Source organism: Mastomys coucha, unplaced genomic scaffold (assembly GCF_008632895.1).
Source record: "Mastomys coucha isolate ucsf_1 unplaced genomic scaffold, UCSF_Mcou_1 pScaffold21, whole genome shotgun sequence".
Taxonomy (NCBI): domain Eukaryota; kingdom Metazoa; phylum Chordata; class Mammalia; order Rodentia; family Muridae; genus Mastomys; species Mastomys coucha.
In genome coordinates this window covers 108,265,817-108,288,359 of record NW_022196904.1, presented here as the reverse complement: position 1 = coordinate 108,288,359, position 22,543 = coordinate 108,265,817, and the positions used below count along the sequence as shown (strand labels likewise).

At 41.0% G+C, this 22,543-nt stretch overlaps 1 long non-coding RNA gene across 2 annotated transcripts; it reads left to right on the top strand.

Annotated features, from left to right (window-relative positions):
- Window positions 1-977: 977 nt before the first annotated feature.
- LOC116100879 lies at window positions 978-12,125 on the top strand. Of its 2 annotated transcripts, XR_004122705.1 has the most exons (5): window positions 978-1,156; window positions 4,042-4,237; window positions 4,352-4,440; window positions 8,266-8,343; window positions 11,960-12,125. It is a non-coding gene; the product is annotated as an uncharacterized LOC116100879 (long non-coding RNA). The 2 variants fall into 2 exon arrangements; XR_004122706.1 differs by lacking the exon at window positions 8,266-8,343.
- Window positions 12,126-22,543: the final 10,418 nt, after the last annotated feature.

Sequence of the window (22,543 nt, the reverse complement as noted above, 5' to 3'; positions counted from 1 at the left end):
ACCTGATTTTATTACAGAAAAAGAAATAAAGCAAAATAAAACAGCAATAAATAAATAAATAAAAGACATGCAAGTTAATAGTCACCTTACAAATGATCAAATTCTTTAATATGTTCAGAACTGTGCTTGTAGTCATGCTAGGTAGAGATGTAACTTATTTACAGGAATAAGCTTTGTTTAGCCTCCTATGTATGTTTTCAGGGTTAAGACTAAAGCAAATAACACAAAACAAGTGAAGCACATTTAAAATAAGGTATGCTTAATAGATGGACCTCGAGACTTTTCAGGTATCTACTGAATATGGCATTTAAAATGTCTAATGGAAAAATCTTCCTATGCTAGACAAGAGATACCAGCTCCTAGAGGCAACCCTAATCTCTCCAAAGAACTCTGCTGGGGCATAAATCTGGATTGTGACGACGTTAACTATTGGGGAAAGCTGCCTCATGCCTCACCTGCTGCCAAGACCATGTACAAACCCTGGACAGTGTTGGGTTGACTGCCCTTGATATGTTAGAATAGTGGCTCGTGTCTGGACACAGAACATTAGGTCCCAAACAGCTCCATATGTAAGAAGTTTTATTGGGAGAGAGAGGGACAAGCTGGTGGTAGAAAGAGAAAGGGAGAAGAGAGAGAGAGGAGAGAGAGAGAGAGGAGAGAGAGAAAAGAGAGAGAGGAGAGAGAGAGAGAGAGAGAGGAGAGAGAGAAGAGAGAGAGGAGAGAGAGAGAGAGAGAGAGAGAGAGAGAGAAGAGAGAGAGAGAGAGAGAGAGAGAGAGAGAGAGAGAGAGAGAGAGAGAGGTGTTCCTCTTATATGTATGGATAATGATGTAATGCAGGTAAAGGTGAGAGGTGAGCCAAGTGAATTCTGGGAATATGGTGGCTGTTGTCTTGGCAACAGGTCTGTGGGTCACACTGTCGCCTATGTGATGTCATAGATTTGGGAGGTCCTAATGCCAACAGCCCTAATCTGCCTAAGTCAAAGTTGGCCAATTTTCTCAAGTTCCCCAACCACAGAAAAATCTCTCTGACCTTCTGGGTCTGGCAACTGAAGGACTATGCTGGCTCATGCAGCAGCTGAAGATACAATGCTGTCCTGTGTTATAGTCAAGGACAAACCTCTGCCTCCAATGAAACTACCCATGGAGCAGGTAGCTGGTAAGTTCCTGTCATTTTAACTAAGAGTCCTTCTTGGTTCTCTGGTGGTGTAGCTTTGTAACTGTAGCTTTGTAAATTTGACAGTGGCTGGTTGGTTAATGCATTTTATATATGAGAATCAGGTCTTGCCTTTCTAGAGCTATTAGGCTTCCTAATGAGAATAGCAAACTCACAGGTACGTTCACCTTCCTAGCAGACTTCACAATAAAGGATAAACAGGTTTTAGAGGCAACTCTTATTATTTAAAGGAACTTACTTTGCAATGAATGGTTTCTTGCAATCAGCCACCTGTGTCTTATGGTAATTGACTGGATAAAAAAGGCTTTACACTTATATAAGTTCTGAAAGGTAAGAAAATATTCTGAAATATGTTATAAAGGTCTGAGAATACAAAAACGTAAACTATAAAGGTCTAAAATAATTTAAAGTATGTAAGTACAAGTTATTCTAAACTATCATTATACTAAAATTTCGAAAGTTCAGAGTTTTAAAAATATTGATGGATGGAATTCTGATAAGTATATCAATCACAAGCTCAAGATTTTACATTTCCTTGATTGTTTTCCAAGAATGGAGCTAAATATGCTTCTCATCATGCTAAAGACATCTCTGTCCAATCTATAGATCCAGCTCCCTGGACAGAAAAAAGAATGATCATACCTTTTAACCCATGGCCATAGCTTTTGCTATGACTCAAAGGCATGAATCTACTCCAGCTCTTTCAGAGCTGTTAGCTGCATTTTCTTTCCTTTCTAATAAGGATTTCAATTCAGACTACAGACCATAGTAATGCTAATGTATCTAAAACTTTTATATTTTCGCAAACTTAAGGATTCATACAAACTTTAGGGAACTGCAACTTGAATCTAGCAACTTGAATCTAGGTCAGATAGACTCTAGATAAGTGAGCATCCCTGTCATGACAATTGGCAGCCTAAGTTTTCCTGGTTATTGCCTATTCCTGAGGGGGAAGTTCCAAATGTAGAAGGTTATTCTTCTATGTTAACTAATCAGATGTAATGAGACAGACCCTAGAAATGATTCAAATTTTGTTTCACACTAAATGGAAACAGCTAAGATTCTTGTCTTCTGCCTGCATTATCAGCCCATCCAACAGACATAAATGACCATTCTCCAGGAGGATTTGAAAGGGACACATAAGACAAGGGGGGAATGATTGACCAACCTGACTCCATCTCACTATTAAGACATCTTGCTACAAAGTCAAAATAAGCTCATTTCTGTTTTCTGTAAAACTGGGACTAGACTAGGTTTTGAATATCTTGAACATAATTTTGAAATGTTCAGCCAAGTTCCTACACAACCCAAAATCATCGGAAACTCTCTGCCCTTGAAGGGTTTGGGGACTAAATAAATCCCATTTTTCCTATGTTCAATGTTATTTTCTCAAACCTCACTTTAGGGAGATAACCCTGTCTAACAAAACAATAAAGCTTGCTTAATTTGACCAAAGAACTTGGGTAATGGTCATTACTTTTGTTCAGTGCAATTAACATAAGCTTTTCTTTTAAAGGGGTAGAGTATTCAGTATGCTAATGATCTGTTCAATCTAGACTCCGACTCAATCAGAATTTCTGTGGATGGAAACTAAGAAGAAATGTGTCTGTTTGGATACTTAGCTACAATCAAATAACTTGATCAACCTCCCAGAAATATATACATGTAAACAGGATAGTTTCTGATAGCTCAGAAGAGTGGGTGGCTTCCTACCCAAAGGACAGTTTTAGTTAGAAAATAATAGATTTCTAGTTTCAATAAATGAGAAGTGAGCACCACCATTGCATATAAGAAAAGTCAAAGTGTCTTTTGATAATTTCATTTTTAGATTTTTACCTCTACATTTAAACAAGGAATGACAATATTTACAATAACTAATGGGACTGTTCCAGGAACTAAGACCAGACATATATCACATTACAATTTGGGCATGATGGAGCATGCCTGTAATCCCAGTACTTGGGTGGTTGAGGCAAAAGGATTTAGAGTTTGAGGCTCTATTGGGATATGTAGTGAAATTCTATCTCAAAAAATACCAAAACGAAGAAAGAAAAGAAACTGGAAAGACAAGAGTCTCTGGATTGATGATGCTGACCCCTTCCCAGCCTGCACTTGGGAGCAGTTAACAACACAGTGGCCATTTGCAGTGGTGAGTAAATGCCTGGATGATGATGGTCACAGGTGAAATGGGAGAGTCAAGGTGCAGTTCTATGCAACCCAGGATGAAATGATGACTTAGCAGAGACCTGGATGATGAATTAGCTAGGCACAGAGAGAAGAGAATAGTGAGTGTTTCATATGAGGGAATATATATGTGCCAAGGTCTGGGTCTCCAAAGAAAATTGATAAATCTTGAATAATAGACACTGCTCAGTATGAGGGGAGCATGAAACAAGATTATTAATTCAGAAAAATGGAGATTCTGTACCTGAGAACAGAAGCCTGTCTTCCTACAGCAACATTAGCAGGAACAATATAAGGACTGAAGCATCCAATATAGACCATCCTAGGAATGGCCTGCAACCATCAGTGCACAGAACAGAGCAGCCTCCATGTAGCTCAAAAGGCAACAGCAAATGTGACTGGCTTTAGATGAGATGGTAATTCCAGGGTAGTTCTACCTGACTATTTAAAGAAACAAAGGTTTAGTGGTTTTTGGGTGGAGCTGAAGCACAATTTTCATTTTTATAGGACTCTTCATCTGGAACCATCCACAACAGATCATGCCCTTATAGCTGTCAACACTGGAGACAGAAAATCCTACATTGGTTCTGAAAATGGTTAACTGACACTGTGAACTTGACTAGATCACAGAGAAAGCTGAGCATACCCTCCCTGATTGCCTCACTCTGGCTTCTTGATTGCAGATGTAATGTGACCTCAGCTCCTGGTACCATAATGGACTCCATCGCCTCCAACCCCATTATGCCACCCTTCTTTCTTAGAGTTGCTATTGTGAGATATATGGTCACAGCCCTGAGAAAAGTAATTAATATATTATGCTTCTTCTTGATGTGTATTCCATTTCTGCATCTGGTTCAGGCAGCAGGGGATGCCAGAGAGGTAAGTACAGGATGTTCATGAACTCACACACACACACACACACACACACACACACACAGAGGAGGGTGGGGTAAACATCCTGTTCTAACCACTCTCCCCTTGCCCTACCCTCAGCTCTACTAGTTTCGAGCCCCAAGCCTGACTCTCTTTTCAAATTATTAGACAACATCTTGCCTCTTCAACTATTTCCCAACCACCTCTCAGTAAGTATTTGAATTTTCCTTCTAGCCAGACCACCTTCAGTGTTGCTCTAATAGATACCTTCTTAAGTGGGACCTTCAAAGTGTTTGGTGATTAAAAGATTACTTGGAGCCTTGTTTTGAAGATTGATTGTACCTCTTCCTGGTAGGATGACCATGGGTAAGAGATGCAGTTACTCTGGTCCCTCTGCCTCCTTACCTTTGAAAGGGAGATGATCACACTGCAATGAATGAGCTAAGAAGTTCAGACTGTGGATTGATGTAGTAGCTGACAAACAGAAATGTTATTTAACCAAAACTCATATGCTTCCCAGGTACCAAAAAGAGTGATTTCCTCATGGCTACTAGTCTGAAAGTGATTATTACAATTATGTTTTTATTCAGCTCCCAAGATTTATGTTAAAATCAAATAAATAAAATATTGTTTCAGATCTGTTACATTTTTAATGATTCTAAGACTAACCATGGCATCTCTGTCTGATAACATACATTTGATCTTTGCTGTGGGGATCATGAGGTTTCAATGAGGTGAATTGTTTGTTTCTTTGTTGTACTTCTCCTTAAATTATTGCAATCATTCTAGGGTTGCTTGTCCATACCTGTAACCCCAACACAGTCTTCTGGATAGCACATGGCTGCTACATTTTTGTCCTCACAGTAGCTATGGTCAAAGCTCACATCAATGAAGGCAAGTATGCCAGTGATTCCACCACAGAAGGAGGAAGACTCGTGAGTCTCTACTGTAAGCTGAGGAACAACTGGGAATGGATGGCCGCTGGGAGAAGGAATATATTTTTCTTTGCGAATGTGCCCTGTTGTAGGTTGCCTATGTTCATGAAGGTAGCAGTGATTAGACTCAGTGGGTTATATTTAAAATTTTTTAAAAAGCAAAGTTATGTTTTGGAAAGCTCTGAGGGAAGTGGAAGGGGAAAGTAGTTCTGGAGGAACATGACCAAGATACTATATATATATATATATATAATATATATATATATAAATTATATATATATGCATATATAATATATATATAAAAATTATATATATATATTATATATATGCACACATATATATGTATATAATGTCATATATTACATATGATATATTATTTATTGCAAGATTATATATGATATTATACACATTACATTATATATAATATATTACATTACATATTACATGCAGCATACATTATTTATTACAAGTTTATATAAGATACCATATATTGCCAGGCTGAGGTGGCACACGTCTTTAATCCCAGCACTTGGGAGGCAAAGGCGGGTGGATTTCCGAGTTTGAGGCCAGCCTGGTCTACAGAGTGAGTTCCAGGATAGCCAAGGCTACACAGAGAAACCCTGTCTCAGAAAAAAAAAAAAGATATCATATATTATGGTATCTTGTACATGGTAATATATATGTTACATATTATATGTCATACACTGCACATTGCACATTAAACATCACAAGTTACAGAGCCCAGAGTGCTTCAATGAGCAGCTGACATCACTCAGCAAAGCAATGGCTGTTACCAGTCATCTTTAAGTTTTCTATAAGAAACAATAGTCCTCACAGGAGTTACCTAGGAATGTGGAGAACATTTTGGGTTGTCATAGTGACAGAAAGGCACTGTTGACAGTCCAAGGGTCTGATTTGCACTACAGTCTACCATGATGGGTATTATGTACCTATCTCTTCTAGATTGAAACATTTTCCCTTAGCAAGGGGGACATTCAGAAGACTCAGGAATCAGAAAAAAGCCTACAAGCTTCAGGAAGCTGCTGAGGTCACAAGAGTCACAAGGCCAAGCTACACAAACAGTGCTAACTACTTGAGAGAAAAGATTCTCTGACCAGCAGGGCTGCCTGCGATTTGGACAGTGCTCTTGAGATGCACTTTCCTGAACTATTTAACTAGAATGGGGATTTCAGTGATGTAGCTGCTTTTGCACTCCCCATGTTCCTCTAAGTAACCCCTTACCAAAACTCTCAAGGACTGCAAGTGACTCAGATAAACTCACTGGTATACTGTTAGACCTGGTGGGCCTGTTTCTTTGTCCAGGGACTGGTGCCCTAACGAGTGAACCAATGTTCATTTATACCACCCCCAAAAGTCCTACAACAATCCAGTCCCAATACCTGTATGTCACACTGATTAATATTGGATAAAGGGGATGACATGAGAAAGGACCAGGGCTGCAATTGTGGGTCATTTCCATCTAAAGCAGATGTTTTATGTTTTCCTTAAAGGCCTTTAGATTCCCTTAGACAAGTGTGACATGCATGCAACTGACAGAAATTCATTTCTTATTCTAGAAGTAGAGAGTACAAAACATCGCAATTCCTTACTTTCTCATTATCCAGCTTCATTGCATCGATGAGACAGGAAGTTCTGTCCTATTTATCTTGGCGACCTTCAGGCATTTGGAGAATACCTGAAGCATCACTACATTGATATGAAAGACTGTCCTTTCTTGCCAGGGCTGGTGAAGTACATGAACTCAGCTCCTATGATGGCCATGGTCTGGGAGAGGCTAAATGTGGTGAAGACAGGCTAGATGGTATTGGGAGGGACCAATCCAGCTGATTCTAAGCCAGGCATCATCTGAGGGGATTTCTGCATTTGAGTTGGCAGGAACAATATTCATGGCAGCAATTCAGTGGAAAGTACTGAGAAGTGGTCAGTCTATGTTTTAAGCCTGAAGAACTGATTGACTATGAGTCTATGAATACAAGTGGATAAATCAGGATCCTTTTCAGCATTACTTATGGGTTCCTGGACACAGTTCTTTATTTAACTGAGTGAATGCATCATCTTTCCTAAAACAATAAACAATAAAGACTTTGGAACTGAAAAAATAAAAAAGAAAGAAATCCACAGGTAAATGGTTGGAGGTAGGAAAAATATCACCCTGAATAAGGTAACAAAGACCCAGAAGTACAATTATAGTAGGCATTCACTTATATGTGAATGTTAGCTGTTAAGGAAGATACAATCTATATAACCACAGAGATTAGGTATAAAATAAGGGACTAGGGGGCAGGGATGAATCTCCCTAGGAAGGGGAAATAGAATAGAGCTATGCATAGATAAAGTGTGGGGGAGGGGCTGGAATGGAAGGAACAAATGGAAGAAGGGCAGAGAAAAGGAAATGAAGGAGGGAATGTGTAGAGGGACAGCTATGATTAAGGGCAATTTGAGGGATTGTATGTAAACCTAATACAGAAGAAGCTTCCTAAGTGATATACACGTGTATGAAGGCAATATAAATAAATCCCCCAAATAATGGGGACTACAGAGTCTCAACTGGACATCTCTCATCACCAAGTAAACAAACTCCAGTATCAGAAGGGCCCCCGTGGGAACCCCAAACAAACCAGGCTATTGCCAAGGCTATTGGTTCCTCTCCACAAACAGAAGGCAAAGAAAGGCCTGTTGCTGAAGAAAATCAGTACATAACTCACTGAACATGGATAAGTCAAGCTAGTGCCTGTCTTGAGGCTTTACTGACTAGTGTTCATAGTACTGGAAGGTACTTTGATTGCCACCAAAGGAGAAAGCAAACCCCAATCCAGCTACAAACCCTTCAGTTTACAATGACAACCTGTCTGCAAGATGCACGGAAGCAATAGTGGCAAAACTTGTGAGAACAACTAACCAGTATCTGATTGGATCTAAGGCCCATTCCATAGGTGGAATCCATCCCTGACACTACTCAGGTGGCCAAGAACTCTTAACTACATAGGCCAGGGACCTAGGGGGAAACCAAATACTACTGTTCTACTCAAGGGACATAGTGACAAAATGACTCCTCATGACATTCTGCTGTATTTATAGATCAGTGCCCTGCTCATCCATCATTAGAGAAACATCCTCCTGCAGCAGAAAGGAACAAATACAGAGACCCACAGCCAGGTAATGTTCAGAGAGTGAGAGACCTAACTAGGATGTCTCCATCCAATTCCCACCCCCTAGGGTTCAGGGAATTCTGCAGAAGAGAAGGCAGAAAGAGTGTGTGTCCAGTGGGGTAGAGGACACCAAGAAAACAGGGCCTTCTAAACACAGCAGGATCAGTGCACATATGAACTCACAAAGACTGAGGCAGCATGCACAGGGCCTGCACGGGTCTGCACCAGATAGCGTCCCAAACCTAGGAGAGGAAGTCAAAACAAGCCCCCATTCCTATCCCAGAAGCTCTCTTTGATTTATAACTATTCAAAAATGAAAAGTTAATTTTGTCTTATGAAGTCTCACTAGGGATACAAGCCACTCCCAAGGGCAGGCCCCATGCTCAAGCTACTAAATGGCCAATGCAAAACAAACTCCACGGTATTTTGAGGGGTTATTTCTCTCATAATGTTTTTATGAGATATGTTTGCCTGTGTGCTGATACGTGCTTTTTATTTGGCTCCTTTTTCTTTTGTTTTATGCTTTGATTTTTTTTCTTATTCCAGCTTGTGTGTTTTGTTCTATTTTATCTTATTTAAATAATCATTCTTTATGTTCCTTTGTCTTTTATGGAGAGACAGAAAAGGTTTACATGCAGATGGGAAGGGAGATGGGGGAAGATTTCAGAGGAATTCAGAATATACTGTATGAAAAAAACTATTTTCAATAAAAGAAAACCAGAAAAATTTCAAAATAAAAAATATAAATTCAAAATCTTGTACTTGTGACTCTTGAAATGTCATTCCTATGTCTTAATATTAAACTCCAGCCAGTTTGTATATCTTTTCAACAGTCCTGGAAGATTAAAGCTTAATTCTGTTTTCAAAAAAAGAAAAGATAGGAAAGAAACAATCAAATCTCAGAAGGGGCCAGAGAATTGACCAGAGATTTCTCAAAGGAAAAAATACAGCTGAGTAATAACTATATTTGAAGTATTCAACATCATTAGCCATCAGGGAAATGTGTATTAACACTACTTTGAGATTCCATCTCTGCCCAGTTGAAATGACTACCATAAAGAAAAAGAACATTACAAATTCTGGCATGGATATGAGAAAGGAGACTGGTTACCCATTGTTGGTGGGATTATAAGTTGTTACAGCTAATATGGAAATCAGCATGGAGGTTTCCACAAAGCTAAATGTAGACCTACCCTATGATCCAGTTATACCCCTCCAGGGAACATACCCAAGAAAGGACTCCAGATCCTACCACAAAGATGCTTGCACATCCATGCTCACTGCTGCTCTATTCATAGGAAATTGAGTCACTTTAGATGTCCATCAGCTGATGGCTAGATGAGAATGTGGTATGGATACACAGTGGCATTTTATTGAGCTAGATAGAAAAATGAAATTGGGAAATCTGCAGGAAATGAGTCTAACTGAAAAATATTGCACTAAATGAGGTGACCCAGGCCCTTCAGAAAGGTAAGCATTTCATGCCCTCTTTCACATGGAGACGTTAGTGTTGAACCTCTAGATTTGTGTGCTTGCTTTGAAATGTCTACAGGAGCAGGTTAGAGATGCCAAGGGGCAAGAGGAGAGTGAAACATGTGATATGAAAGTAGAGAGAAGAGGAGTAGTACTACAGGTTAACGTTGTAAGTGGGGATGCGGGCAGAGGGACAGGAAGAGGAGGAGGTGGCGGGAGTAAGCTAATGCAAGGATATGTGGAGAGCCCTTATGAAAATGAGTATGTCATAAGCTAATTGGAAACATATACTTTAAAAAGAAGTTTGGACAATGGTGGACAATGGACTATTAAATGAAAATCTCAATGCGAGGCATGGGATACCTCCTCATGTTCCCAGAGACTTCCAAGACAATCTTGGCTCTTGTCATTGCTCTAGATTGCCCACCATAACTAGATGGTGCTGAAGACACAATGCAGGTTGGTTGTGGGATGCAGAGAAATCAAGCTGAAGACCTTCCCCACACTGGCTAGATTTCGTAGAGTGGAAGGTGCTATTAAGGTTATGGTTTTACCCAGCAGCAAGACCTTCAAAAAAGATGTGCCCACTGGTACAACAGTGGAATGAAGATTATGTGGATAACTGATTAGATTTGAGTCCCTGAGAGAGAACTCATGCCTGACACTAAACCTGGTCTGAAGCTCAGGAGGTCCTAGACTCTAGACTACTAAGTCATAGACATAGTCGTAGGTCATAGACAACCTACTACTGTTGTTTTGTTAAATTGGCATATGACCAAGCTGCCTTCTAAATATTTATATTTATACCCATAGATGGGCACTGAACCTTGAGGAGAGAAGCTTCCCCTGAGTGAGCAGCAGTCAATGCCAGGCTCACACCTGGTCAAGTTGCTGAGAATGAATGACTGCTGAGCATTTATCAGGGAACACTGGGGAAGAAGCAGCAGAAAGAGTATAAGAGCTAGAGAATAGGGAGGAGGAGTGTTCCAAAGTGCTGGCTTCTGGAGATGCTGGCCATTGCCCTCATGAATTTTTGCAGTTATGATTGCCTGCCCAAGAGCAAGCCATCCAGATCAGTTAATATTTTAGAAGGTAGCATCAGTTGGACTTGGTAGATTACAAAACAAGGAGGGGAGAAATGACATGAAAGCAAGAAAGACATGCTGATGTTTTGGAGAAGTGGGAGGGGGATCTGGGAATGGGTAGAATAAGATATCGTGTATGCATGTATGAAATTGTCAAATAAAACTCTACAAGCCTCTTCTATTCTCCATGAGCTACTTTTCCCATTATATATGTCCATATATTTATGTGCTTGACTGTCTCCTTTCAAATACAAACTAGAGAGGGAAAGCATGGGGTTTGTTCATGGCTGAAACAAAGCAGGCTCTCAGTATGTATCACTGAACAAATGAACCAATGATGGGAATTTCCAAACACAAGTAGATCAAAAGATGCTAGGTGTCTAATATTTCAACAAATATTCACTACAAGAGTCTGTGTGGGGAAACCACAGAACCAAACACAGCCTGGGGACACTCAGAGACCACTATGTAGAGGAAGCAATGTTAAGAGCTGGATCACCAAGAGGCTCAAATTAGACAAATGGGGATTAGGAAAACAAAATTTAAACATGTGGTTATTTTATAGTTTGTTCTTATACTTCTTCAAATTGTGCTTCTGTGTCTTTTCTGTATTCAGGAGGTCCAGGTGTGGAGCAGTGCCACTTATAGATCCACCTCAAAAGACAAAGATATAGAAATCCTATCACTTGTCATACTGTGGCTTGAATTTTAAGTGCCTTCCAATAGGCTCCTGTTTTACTTGTTTTTACTTTATGGGTAATAAGTGTTTTGCCTGTGTGTATGCCTGGGTACCACGTACATGCCCAGTGCCTGTAGAAGCCAGAGAAGGGCATCAGAACCCCTGGAACTGAAGTTACAGGTAGTTATGAGTTGCCATATGGGTACTGGGAGCCAGATCCACTAAGGCATCTCTCTGATCCCAAGGATCATGTTTTAAATGTTTGGTTTCTAGTTTGTGATGTCACTTTGAAGACCGTGAAGGCTTTAGGATGTTTTGTCTGCCCGGTAGAAGTAGTTCACCAGGGATGACCCTTTAAATAACGTTTTCCTCCTCCTGTGTTCCAGCTCTGAGTTCTCTGCTTTCAGACCCAGGTCCAATGTGAACAGCCACTGCTGCATACTCTTCTTCTATGAGCTGTGTTCATCTTGAGATTCTCCGGAAAAGACAACTCCACCGTTTTGAGACAAATTTGAAGCAAGCTTTATTAAATATTAAATACTGATCAAGAGATGGACTTTGGTCAGGACCAATCCCTGGAATTCCCAGCTGGAATGGCTTTGAGCCACGTACTGCAGGGGCTTATTTGGACAAACCCATAGGCCACCATGCTTTGCCATGAGGCGTTGCTATTTAGCAAGAAATAGAATTCCCAGCATTCCAAGTTACCTGGTTCTTGGGCAAGTGGCACTTATAGGTTAATTTCAGGCATTACAGTTGCTATGTTTTACCTTTCTTACCATGATGGATTGTGACCCTCTGAAACCACAGGTCAAGATAAAATTTTCTCTCTTAAATTAGCAGCAAGAAAAATTAGTCAGTACAAGTGGCAACACAACATAGACCAGCCTGAAGAATATGATATTATAGAAAATTGTCAGGGACAAACACATAGTATATGCTCTGACTGATATGTGCCACTAAAAATAAGATTTCATAGAAGCAGACAATAGTGGTTACTTGTAGCTGGACATTGCCTGCTTTGTGGGTTCTTCTTTCTTCTACCCTTCTACACCCTCTTTCTTCCACCCTTTCAACCCTCCCTAACACTGGATAGGATAGGATAGAGGGGGAAGGGGCCTATGTGATTATTTAGACTCCTGCCTGCTGATTAGGGGGAATCAACTTTCTTAGGACAAGTTTGATCTTTGCTGTCAGAATATCTACTTTCTTCTTCTTTCTTCTCTGCACATGACCACTTAACAATTCATGACCAACAGCAACCAATAGCAACCAACCGATAACTAACAACCCACCCCCAGGGTCCTAGCCGTTATATACCCTCTGAAAAGTCCCCACAGTTACAAATGTCACACAATCACAGAAACCTGGCTGCTGGCAAAATCATACCCCTCCCTGCTGGAGCACGAGGTAAATCACAGTCAGCTGCTGTGGCAATCTGAAGCAGCCCCATACTCCACACCTGGGATTACAATAAAAACCTATTCTTGTAATATTTCTGGTTTTTGTTTTTAAAGAAACCAAACTTCAAAACTGTCACTACAGTTACTAGAAAGAGGTTGACTAAATAAATGAGTTCATAAATACCATGGGATAGGGGTGACTTGTAGTGCTTTATGCCACAGTAAGATAACTCTAACACTACTTAGTTGTCTGTTTCAAAACAGTTAAACGAGAGAATTTTAAATGTTACCAACAGAAAGAGTTAATAGGCATCTGAGATGATGGATGATGTGTTAGAACAGTGGGTCACATCAGAATATACCACACTAGGCCCAAATAGTTCCACGTATAAGAGGTTTAATTGAGAGGGAGAGAGGGGGCAGTAGCAGAAAGAGAGGAGGAGGAGAGAGAGAAATGGAGGAATATTCCTCTTATATATATGGGTTCTGACGTAGTGGCCACAGGTAAAGGTGGGAGGTGAGCCCAATGGATTCTGGGAATATGGTAGCTGTTGCCCTGGCAACAGGTCTGTGAGACCCACCCACGCGACACCACAGGCTTTGGAGGCACTGATGCTAACAATGGATAAGCTAATTATCATGATTTGATCATTATATATTGTATATATGCATCAAAATATACTGTTCCCAGAAAGATGTATCAACATAATGTGTCAAAAATTGTTTGAAAATTTTTGAGACAGTCTCCCTATGTTGCCCAGACGTGTGTGTGTGTGTGTGTGTGTGTGTGTGTGTGTGTATGTGTATGGTGTGTGTGTGGGTGTGTGTGTGTGTGTGTGTATGGTGTGTGTTTGGGGCAATACACCACATGTGTGTACCTGCATGTAAAGTCCATAAGTTGACACTATTTGTCCTCTTCAATTGCTTTCTGCCTTATTTTTTGAGCCAGAGCTTCTTTCTAAACCTCATAAGTTGGCAACACTGACTGCCTGCAAACATCAAGGGTGCTTCTGTCTCTACCTCCCCAGCACTGGGATAGCAGGTGAATAGTATAGTGCCCCACTTTTTTGTAGACAGAATGGGGCCTTGAACTCAGGTCTTCCTTTCTGTGTGGCAAGAAATTATGGGGCTGAACTATTTCCCCAGTCCCTTGGGTTGATCCCTTGGAAGACTTAAAATCCTCCTGCTTCAGCTTCTAAAGTAATGGATGTGTATCTCCAAACCTGGCCTTTGTAGAGTTTTCAGAAGGACAAGATTCAGAGCTTAGAAGCTGGTAGAATAGATTAGCTTTGTTCCAAGAGGAGCATACAAATGGCCCCCTTGTGGACCAGAATGGAAGCTTTCAAGGAAGACATGGAGCCTAGAAGGAAAATGGAGATGGTGTGTTGGAAGGAAGGATGGAGGGAGACAGGGAGGAAAGGGGAGGAGGGGAGAATGAGGAGCCGCTACTCTGCACATGAGTTTGGAGACTAGTAATCAGAGCAGCAGGAGGATAAATAGAGATCAGGCTATTCGGCAAATGAGTTTTTCTTTGGTGAAAAGGTGCTTGTGTTATTACCTGGATAGCTTTGTATTTAAGTGATTATGTTGCCATAGAACTTTTCATAATTCATCAAAATTCATAGGCCGTAGAAAGTCAAGAAAAAAAGAGTAGGTGGCAGGATTATTATTTGAAGTTCAATTCAATAAATATAATTTATTTTTCTATAGAGTCTTTTATATGAAATATTGCCAGTGGCTTTATGGTCTAACAAGACTGACTTTGAATGACTTAAGTTATTTGCTTTCAGGCCAAATGAACATTTTAACTTCCCCCTGCACTAAATGAAGTGATACACAGCAATTCTTGATATAATTTCTGTCACTCCACTGTCTTTTGTTGCTTCAGCTCCCTTGCTGACCTCCAGAACAACATGAAGTGGTAATTGTTGCAGGCGTTCCTCCTGGAAGGGAGCGCCTCACCTTTTTCAGCCAATCAGCCTAGAATGGCTTTTTGCATGGTGCTAAGCAAGGGTCTCGGGAGGGAATCAAGCTAATGAAGGTGCCACCATCTGGACAGAGCCTTGGACTACACCTGCCACTGTATTCAGCTGACCCAGAGGTAACCATGGCCCAAACTGGGCTCTGGACCCTGGAGATGCAAATGTGACCCATATACAGCCTTGTCACCCTGACTTACCACACCTCCTCCTGACACTCGAATGAACAGTCATGAGAAAGGCAATTTACATATTTGCTGCACTCTTTGCAAAAAAAAAAAAAAAAAATGAGCAAGAAAGACCTGCATACTGCACAGCAAAACCCAAAAATCCTTTCTCCAGCCTCCCTCTCTCGTCGCTCCATGCTCCCTAAAACCTGCTCATAAATCAAGCCTTCGTGAACTTCCTGAGTCTCTCCTCCCCCTACTTCAATTCCTCTCTTTCATCTTTCTTCATCATCCAGTTACCATATGAGAACAAGGTGGGTCTGGGGCAGGGGATCCTGCAAGGATTTATGCTAGTGTATTTTCCTCCTCCCGGGAACAGCTATTCTGAGCACATCTAAGCTATCAAATGTGATTATCACCAGCACTTCCTGTTGCTTTAGAAATACATATTTGAATTAGACCAAAAAAAAATAGAAAAAAGAAAGGAAAGAAAGGCAACCTTATATAATTTAACATGAGCAACAAATATTTACTGACCTTCCATGCACTGTGGGATACCTCCTTCAGTAAGGACGGAGGAAGTCCCAGGAGAAATGGATGTGACCTTTTCTCATTCTCACAGCCAATGACCAGTTAGTTCTTTAGAGTCAGCCTTGGAGCCAAGCTGACATTTTTTTTAAAAAATTATGGTAAAATACACATGACATAAAATTTGTCATTCCAGCCATTTCTAAGGCTTACATTTCTTACATCCATGGTGACTCAACTTTCCCCACCATCTGTCTCCAGAACTTTCTTGTCACCTCAAATGGGAGCTTTGTCCCCATTAAACACCCCCTTTTCCCTCTCCCCAGGCCCTAGAAACAAACCTTCATTCTGTCTCTATGAGTTTGACAACTCACAGCGCAGGAATCATACATCAACCACGGCTCTTTTGGGGTGGCATATTTCATCTAATACAACATCTTGGAGACTCATACAGATTTGAAGAGGTGTCAGATTTGTCTCCTACTAAAGAATGAAGTATATTATCTTGCATGTGTGCACAGTGCCATGTTTTCTTTGCTCATTCTTCGGTGGCTGGACCCAAAATTGCTGCCACATTTCGACCACTGAAAATAATGCTACAATCAACATGGGTGACTTAAGTCACTTTTTTTTCTACACCAGAAAAGTCTGAAGTTCATTCTGTTTCTCCTGGACTTTTTATTTGGTAGAAAAATAGCACTCACAATCATTTAAATGTTCCAACCTTTTCCTACTACCTCAGGAAGTAAATGTTTGTGAGCACCTGCCATTTCTCCAAGAACTTCCTCCCCATCATATCTGACAGACTAGAGCTTCCTCCAATATAATTGGCTACACCAATATCTGGAGGTGTATATTGAATGAGAACCATGCCTGGCCAGGGAACACCAAGGTATGGGCTATAATAAGTTAATTAAACTTACAAGTTTAGAATCAGTACTTGTTGGGAAGTTGGCTTAGTTAGTATTGAGCTTTATATTTGTACAATACAAGTTGGGAACAGTGGACACTCACTTAAATCAGAGCCTTTCCTTTGAAGATAGGCACTGAGAAAAGATAATTCTGAGGAAAAAAGGCAAGCCTTATACAGGAAGAAAGATAGAAGACCAAGCAAAGATAAGAAAATTACACATCCCCAAACAAGGCACAGACACTAAAATAGTATTTCTCATGTTGGCTTGGCTGCCCAAGTCGGGTACATTTCTCACCCTAGGGGTCACAAGAGATTCCTGCATATCTTTCCAAGGAGTTTCCTAATTTGGTTAAACCATTTTGAGTTACTACTCTTCTATGTAACCCATTGTGTCAAGATAGCCTATTGAAATACTCATTTCTGCCTTGTTTCTTGCCAAAGGCAAATAAAAATGAAAGGGTAATTTTCTCCTTCCTTCCAACTCCTAGAGCAAGAGCTGTATTTTTATGTGTGTATGTGCAGCTGTTCTTGTTGAAGTGTATTTGAGTGTGTGTTTGTGACAAACTTGGGTGCCATCCTTCGGAATGCCTTCCATCATCTTTGAGATTGGGTCTCTCACTGGCCTGAAACTGACAAGGCTAGAGCCCCCAGGTATCTTCTTATCTCTACATCCTCAGCACTTGGGTTACAAGCACATTACTACTATGCCTAGCATTTCTGTTTGTTTGTTTGCTTGTTTTTTCAAGACAGGGTTTCTCTGTAAAGCCCTGGCTGTCCTGGAACTCACTCTGTAGACCAGGCTGGCCTTGAACTCAGAAATCTGCCTGTCTCTGCCTCCCAAGTGCTGAGGTTAAAGGCATGTGCCACCACTGCCCGGTCCTAGCATTCTTAAGTGGGTTCTGGTTATTAAACACAGGTTCTTGTGCTGGTAAGCCAACTGAACTATCTATCCAGTCACATTTTTAGTTTTCCCTTATTATTGTTACAGTTCACTGTCCAATATGGTAACTATAAATTCTGTGTGTCAAGTAAAAGCTTTAAGAAAAAAAATTCTGTGTGTCTATCATGTTCCTGATGCATGGTTCATCTGTGTAGAACATCTAATACATGTAATTCAGTACCAAAGGATCTATGAAGAGTCTCACAGATAACATTATGTTGGTTGCCTGTTGAAGTGGTATATTGTTTACTTTCCTTACATGTGACCAAATACTTAACAGAATGATCTTAAGGGAGAAGAGGTTTATTTTGGCTCACAGTTTTGAATGCACAGTCCATCATGCTAGGACAGGCAAGGAGGATGCCAGAGAAATATAAAGCTCATCCCAGAAGAAAGCTTTAGGCATAGATATCAAGGGCCTGCCCCCAAGTGACTCACCTGCACCAGTCATGCCTTCTGACCTACAGACTCCCAAAGTCATCCATTCACTGAGGTGGTATTCAAACACATGAGTCTATGGGGGACATTTAACATTCAAACATTCTAAGGAACATTGCCATTTTGAATACATTCAGTTAAATAAAAGTCTATTAACAAATTTCATTTTACTGTTTTTAACATGGCTGTTAGAACACTTTTAAAAAAAAGAACACTTTAAATCACATAAATGATCACATTATATCTCTCTTGTACAATGTCGATGAATGGTCAAGATCAGTCTCTTGGTCACAGAACATAGACACAGGTTTTGTTGTTGTTGTTGTTGTTGATTTTAGAAACTCTCCTGAATAAAGCATTTATCCAGTCCTGTAGTTGGCAGTAAGGCTGACCATGGACTCCAGCTGGAGTTCCTGAGTTGGGCTGGCATGTGAGAGAGAGACTAGTGCTTCCAGGAGATGACAGGATGGTGAGGTAGTCTGCAGTGCAGGAAGCCTGTGGTTTTCTCCCCTGCAGTGCAGCAAAGGCAGTAAGTTATCATGTGCTGATGCCTCAGCACTAAGGGGAGTTCATCACAGACCACTGTGCTGCAAGCTGAGGTCCCTGCATCTAAGCCATAGTTTGGCTCTGCCACTGGAGGGAACACCTTCCAAAACAAACAGCTGAAAACTTCCCCACTTCCTGACACCAAGCTAAGATCTGTGATTTGAGATAGGAAAGTAATGATATAACTCATCAGTCATGTGGGTCAGGGACTCACAGCCAGGCTTAATTTCATTTACAAAACTAAATGTAAAGTTTTCTTCACCCTACCAGTGTGGAATAAATTTGTAGCTGCTTCACAGACAATCTTTGGCTGGGAATCCACACACCTGCAAGTCTTCAAAAAATATATGCAGGGAATCAGAAGCCAAAGGGCCCTGGGCTTCTGTGCATCTGCTGGCTGCAGGTCTCTAGCTTTCATTAGAGAAGCAGGATGCTTGCTTTCCAGGTGCATGTATTCTTGGGAATCTATGTGGAAAAACCAATGGTTGGGAGTCAAGAAAATCTTCCACTAATGCAGAAGTTAAGGACACTATAGTCCAATATCCCCTTTCTGCTGGGGAGAAGCCCAAAGCTAGACAAGAGGGTGAGTTGGATTTTCTTAAGGTCCATACCACTTGTCTTAGGGTTTTTACTGCTGTGAACAGACAACATGTCCAAGACAACTCTTTTAAGGACAACACTTAATTGGTGCTGGCTTTCAGGTTCAGAGGTTCAGTCCATTATCATCAAAGGGGGATCATGGCAGCATTTAGGCAGGCCTGGTGCAGGAGGAGCTGAGAGTTCTACATCTTCATCTGAAGGCCACTAGGAGAAGACTGGCTCCCATGTGGTTAGAAGAAGGGTGTCATTACCTATCCCCGCAGTGACACACTTCTTCCAACAAGGCCACACATCTTCTAACAAGGCCACACCCCCCAATATTATTACTCCCTAGGCCAAGCATATTTAAACCACCATACGACTGTAGTGGAAAATGACTCTGAACTCCTCTTCTTCCTGCCTCCACTTCCCAAATGCTGGGATTACAGATAGATACCAGAACACCTGGATTAGGTCTTCTGAATCTTCATCCTAGTATTTTTTATGTTTTTCTGGTGCACAGGGAAACTCAAAGCATACATTTGGCAGAAGGCCAGTAGAGAGTAAGAAGGCAGATCCTAGAACTTATAGGTATGGATTTCTGTGTAGATTTGCTATTCCACTACAATAGTGGTCAGACCTCTAGAGGTTGTCTAGAAGACAACTCTTTTTAACTCACTTAAGTAGCTCAAGTAATTCTATACTTTAATCATAAACATATCAACCTGTGGCTGCCTGCCACACACGAACAGGTGTTCTGGAATGGGAGTAAGAGCCTGTGAAAATTTAAGGGAACCGGAATGTGGGAGGGGGTTAAAAAATGAGACCAAGGCATGGTGTGCCTTCAGTCCTCCATCATTATTGAACTCTCTTTGTTACAAGCAGGTAGGTAGAGAAAAACCCCTCCCCCAGTCCATCAGCAACTCATGGCCCAATCAGCATCTTCATCTTCAGTCTCTAGAGGTGGGACTTCCAGCATAAAGGAACTTAGAGTGAGCGTGGCTATTAGCAGGAGGTTGGAGAGAGACATGGCTATTTGCAGGAGCTTAGAGAAAGGCATGGCTATTTGTGGCAAGGCAAGGTCTGAAAGAACCAGCTCTTAGCTGGAGGAGGGTCACATCAACCCTAGGTCTTTCTATCCCTAAAGGAGCTATACAATTGGTAAGATTCCTGGTGCAGCCTTTCTGCCCAGATGACACACAGGTATCTCACTTGAAACATTTCCTTTTTATAGAAAAAGAAAATGAATTTTACCAAAATTGTGCATATGCATATGTTGTATGCAATTAAAATTCAACCTGGTACAGATGCTGCAGTCATTACCCAGACTCAGAACAACATGGCCAAGGTAGGTGTTCATTATTATCTCATGAAACAATCTGTAATTATCAGTTATGGGCCAGCAAAGAGGTCTCCATGTACCTGTATTCTGGGTCTTTCTGTCTTGTAGCTCTTCCATACATAAGAGATTATTTATTCTTCATTCTGTGTCTCCATGCTGCAATCCAGCCAATGATGGTGGAGATAATGAGGAATGTGAACAGTTCGACCTTGTCTCATTTTTTCTGATCCTACACATGGACTAGAACTTGGACACATGGCCTTATCACAGTGGCCATGACAAACAAAAACAAAACAAGCAAGCAAGCAAGCAAGCAAACAAACAAACAAAACCCACAGTTGTGATTCTGAGAAGCTGTACACCCAGCAATGAGCCTGTTACCATAGAAAAGCAGAGCAATGGATACGGGAGACAGCCAGTGGTGCCTTTCTCATTCCTGTGAGTACAGCTGTTCATGCACATAAACAAATGAGCCTGAATGTAAATGCACACTTTCATTCTACAAACATGGTGTCAAGTACTAACATACATCACTCAAGCATGTGTAAATGTACACTCATTCTGTGCGTATTTGCATATATATTCACACATTGGTTCATGGGTAAATGTGTTAAGCACAAATAGAGTAATTTAGTCATGCCACTATTATATCAATAAATACAGAGAAGGGGAAGCAATCAAGTCCATGACTCCACTCTGCAGTGCAGGAACCATCCCATCCCAGTCAGCTTATTCCTGATTCAGTGAGGAAGTCCCTTGTTAAGCATGTATTATGTTCAGAAAAGCACATAGAACAAGAGCAAGAATGTACAGTACAATAACATGTAAAGCAAAAAATAGATATGAACATATGTCTACAAAGAAATCCACATCCAAAGCTAAGGAAGCTGCCTCATTACTCTCCATTGGCCTCTGCCAAACACATTCTTGAAGTTTCCTGTGCACCAGAAGAACATGTAGATTACTAGAACAAAGATTAAGGACATTTAAGCCAGGTGTTATGGCCCACACTTGCAATCTAAGCACTTGAGAAGTCAAGGCAGGAAGATGACTAATTCAAATTCATCTTTCACTGCAGAGTGAGTTCAAGGCTACCTTGAGGTGACTAAGACCCTGTCTTATTATCTCCTTGTACAAAACTCAAGTCCAAGTGGATCAAGGACCTCCACATAAAACCAGATACACTGAAACCAAAAGAGGAGAAAGTGGGGAAGAGCCTTGAACACATGGGCACAGGGGGAAAATTCCTGAACAGAACACCAATGGCTTATACTCTAAGATCAAGAACTGACAAACAGGACAAAAAATTGCAAAGCTTTCATAAGGCAAAGGACACTGTCAACAGGACAAAAGGGCAACCAACAGCTTGGAAAAAGATCTTTATCAATCCTACATCCGATAGAGGGCTAATAAGCAGTATATACAAAGAACTCAAGAAGTTAGACTCCAGAGAATCAAATAACCCTATTAACAATGGGGGATAGAGCTAAACAAAGGTTTTTCTTTTTTATTGGATATTTTCTTTATTTACATTTCAAATGTTATCCCCTTTCCCGGTTTCCCTCCCTCCTGGAAACACCCTATCATATCCTCCCTCCCCCTGCTTTTATGAGGGTGTTCCTCCACCCACTCAACCACTCCCACCTCCCCACCCTCGATTCCTCTACACTGGGGCATCTATTGAGCCTTCATAGGGCCAAGGACCTCTCCTTCCATTGGTGCCTGACAAGGCTATCCTCTGCTACATATGCAGCTGGAGCCATGTGTACTCCAACAAAGAATTTTCAACTGAGGACTATTGAATGGCTGAGAAGCACCTAAAGAAATGTTCAACATCTTTAGTCATCAGGGAAATGCAAATCAAACAATGCTGAGATTCCATCTCACACCAGTCAAAATGGCTAAGATCAAAAACTCAGGTGAAAACAGATGCTGGAGAGGATATGGAGAAAGAGGAACACTCTCACTGCTGGTGGGATTGCAAGCTGGTACAACCACTCTGGAAGTCAGTTTGGCAGTTTCTCAGAAAATTGGACATAGTACTACCTGAGGACCCAGCTATACCACTCCTGGGCATATACCCAGAAGATACTCCAACATGTAATAAGGACACATGCTCCACTACGTTCATAGCA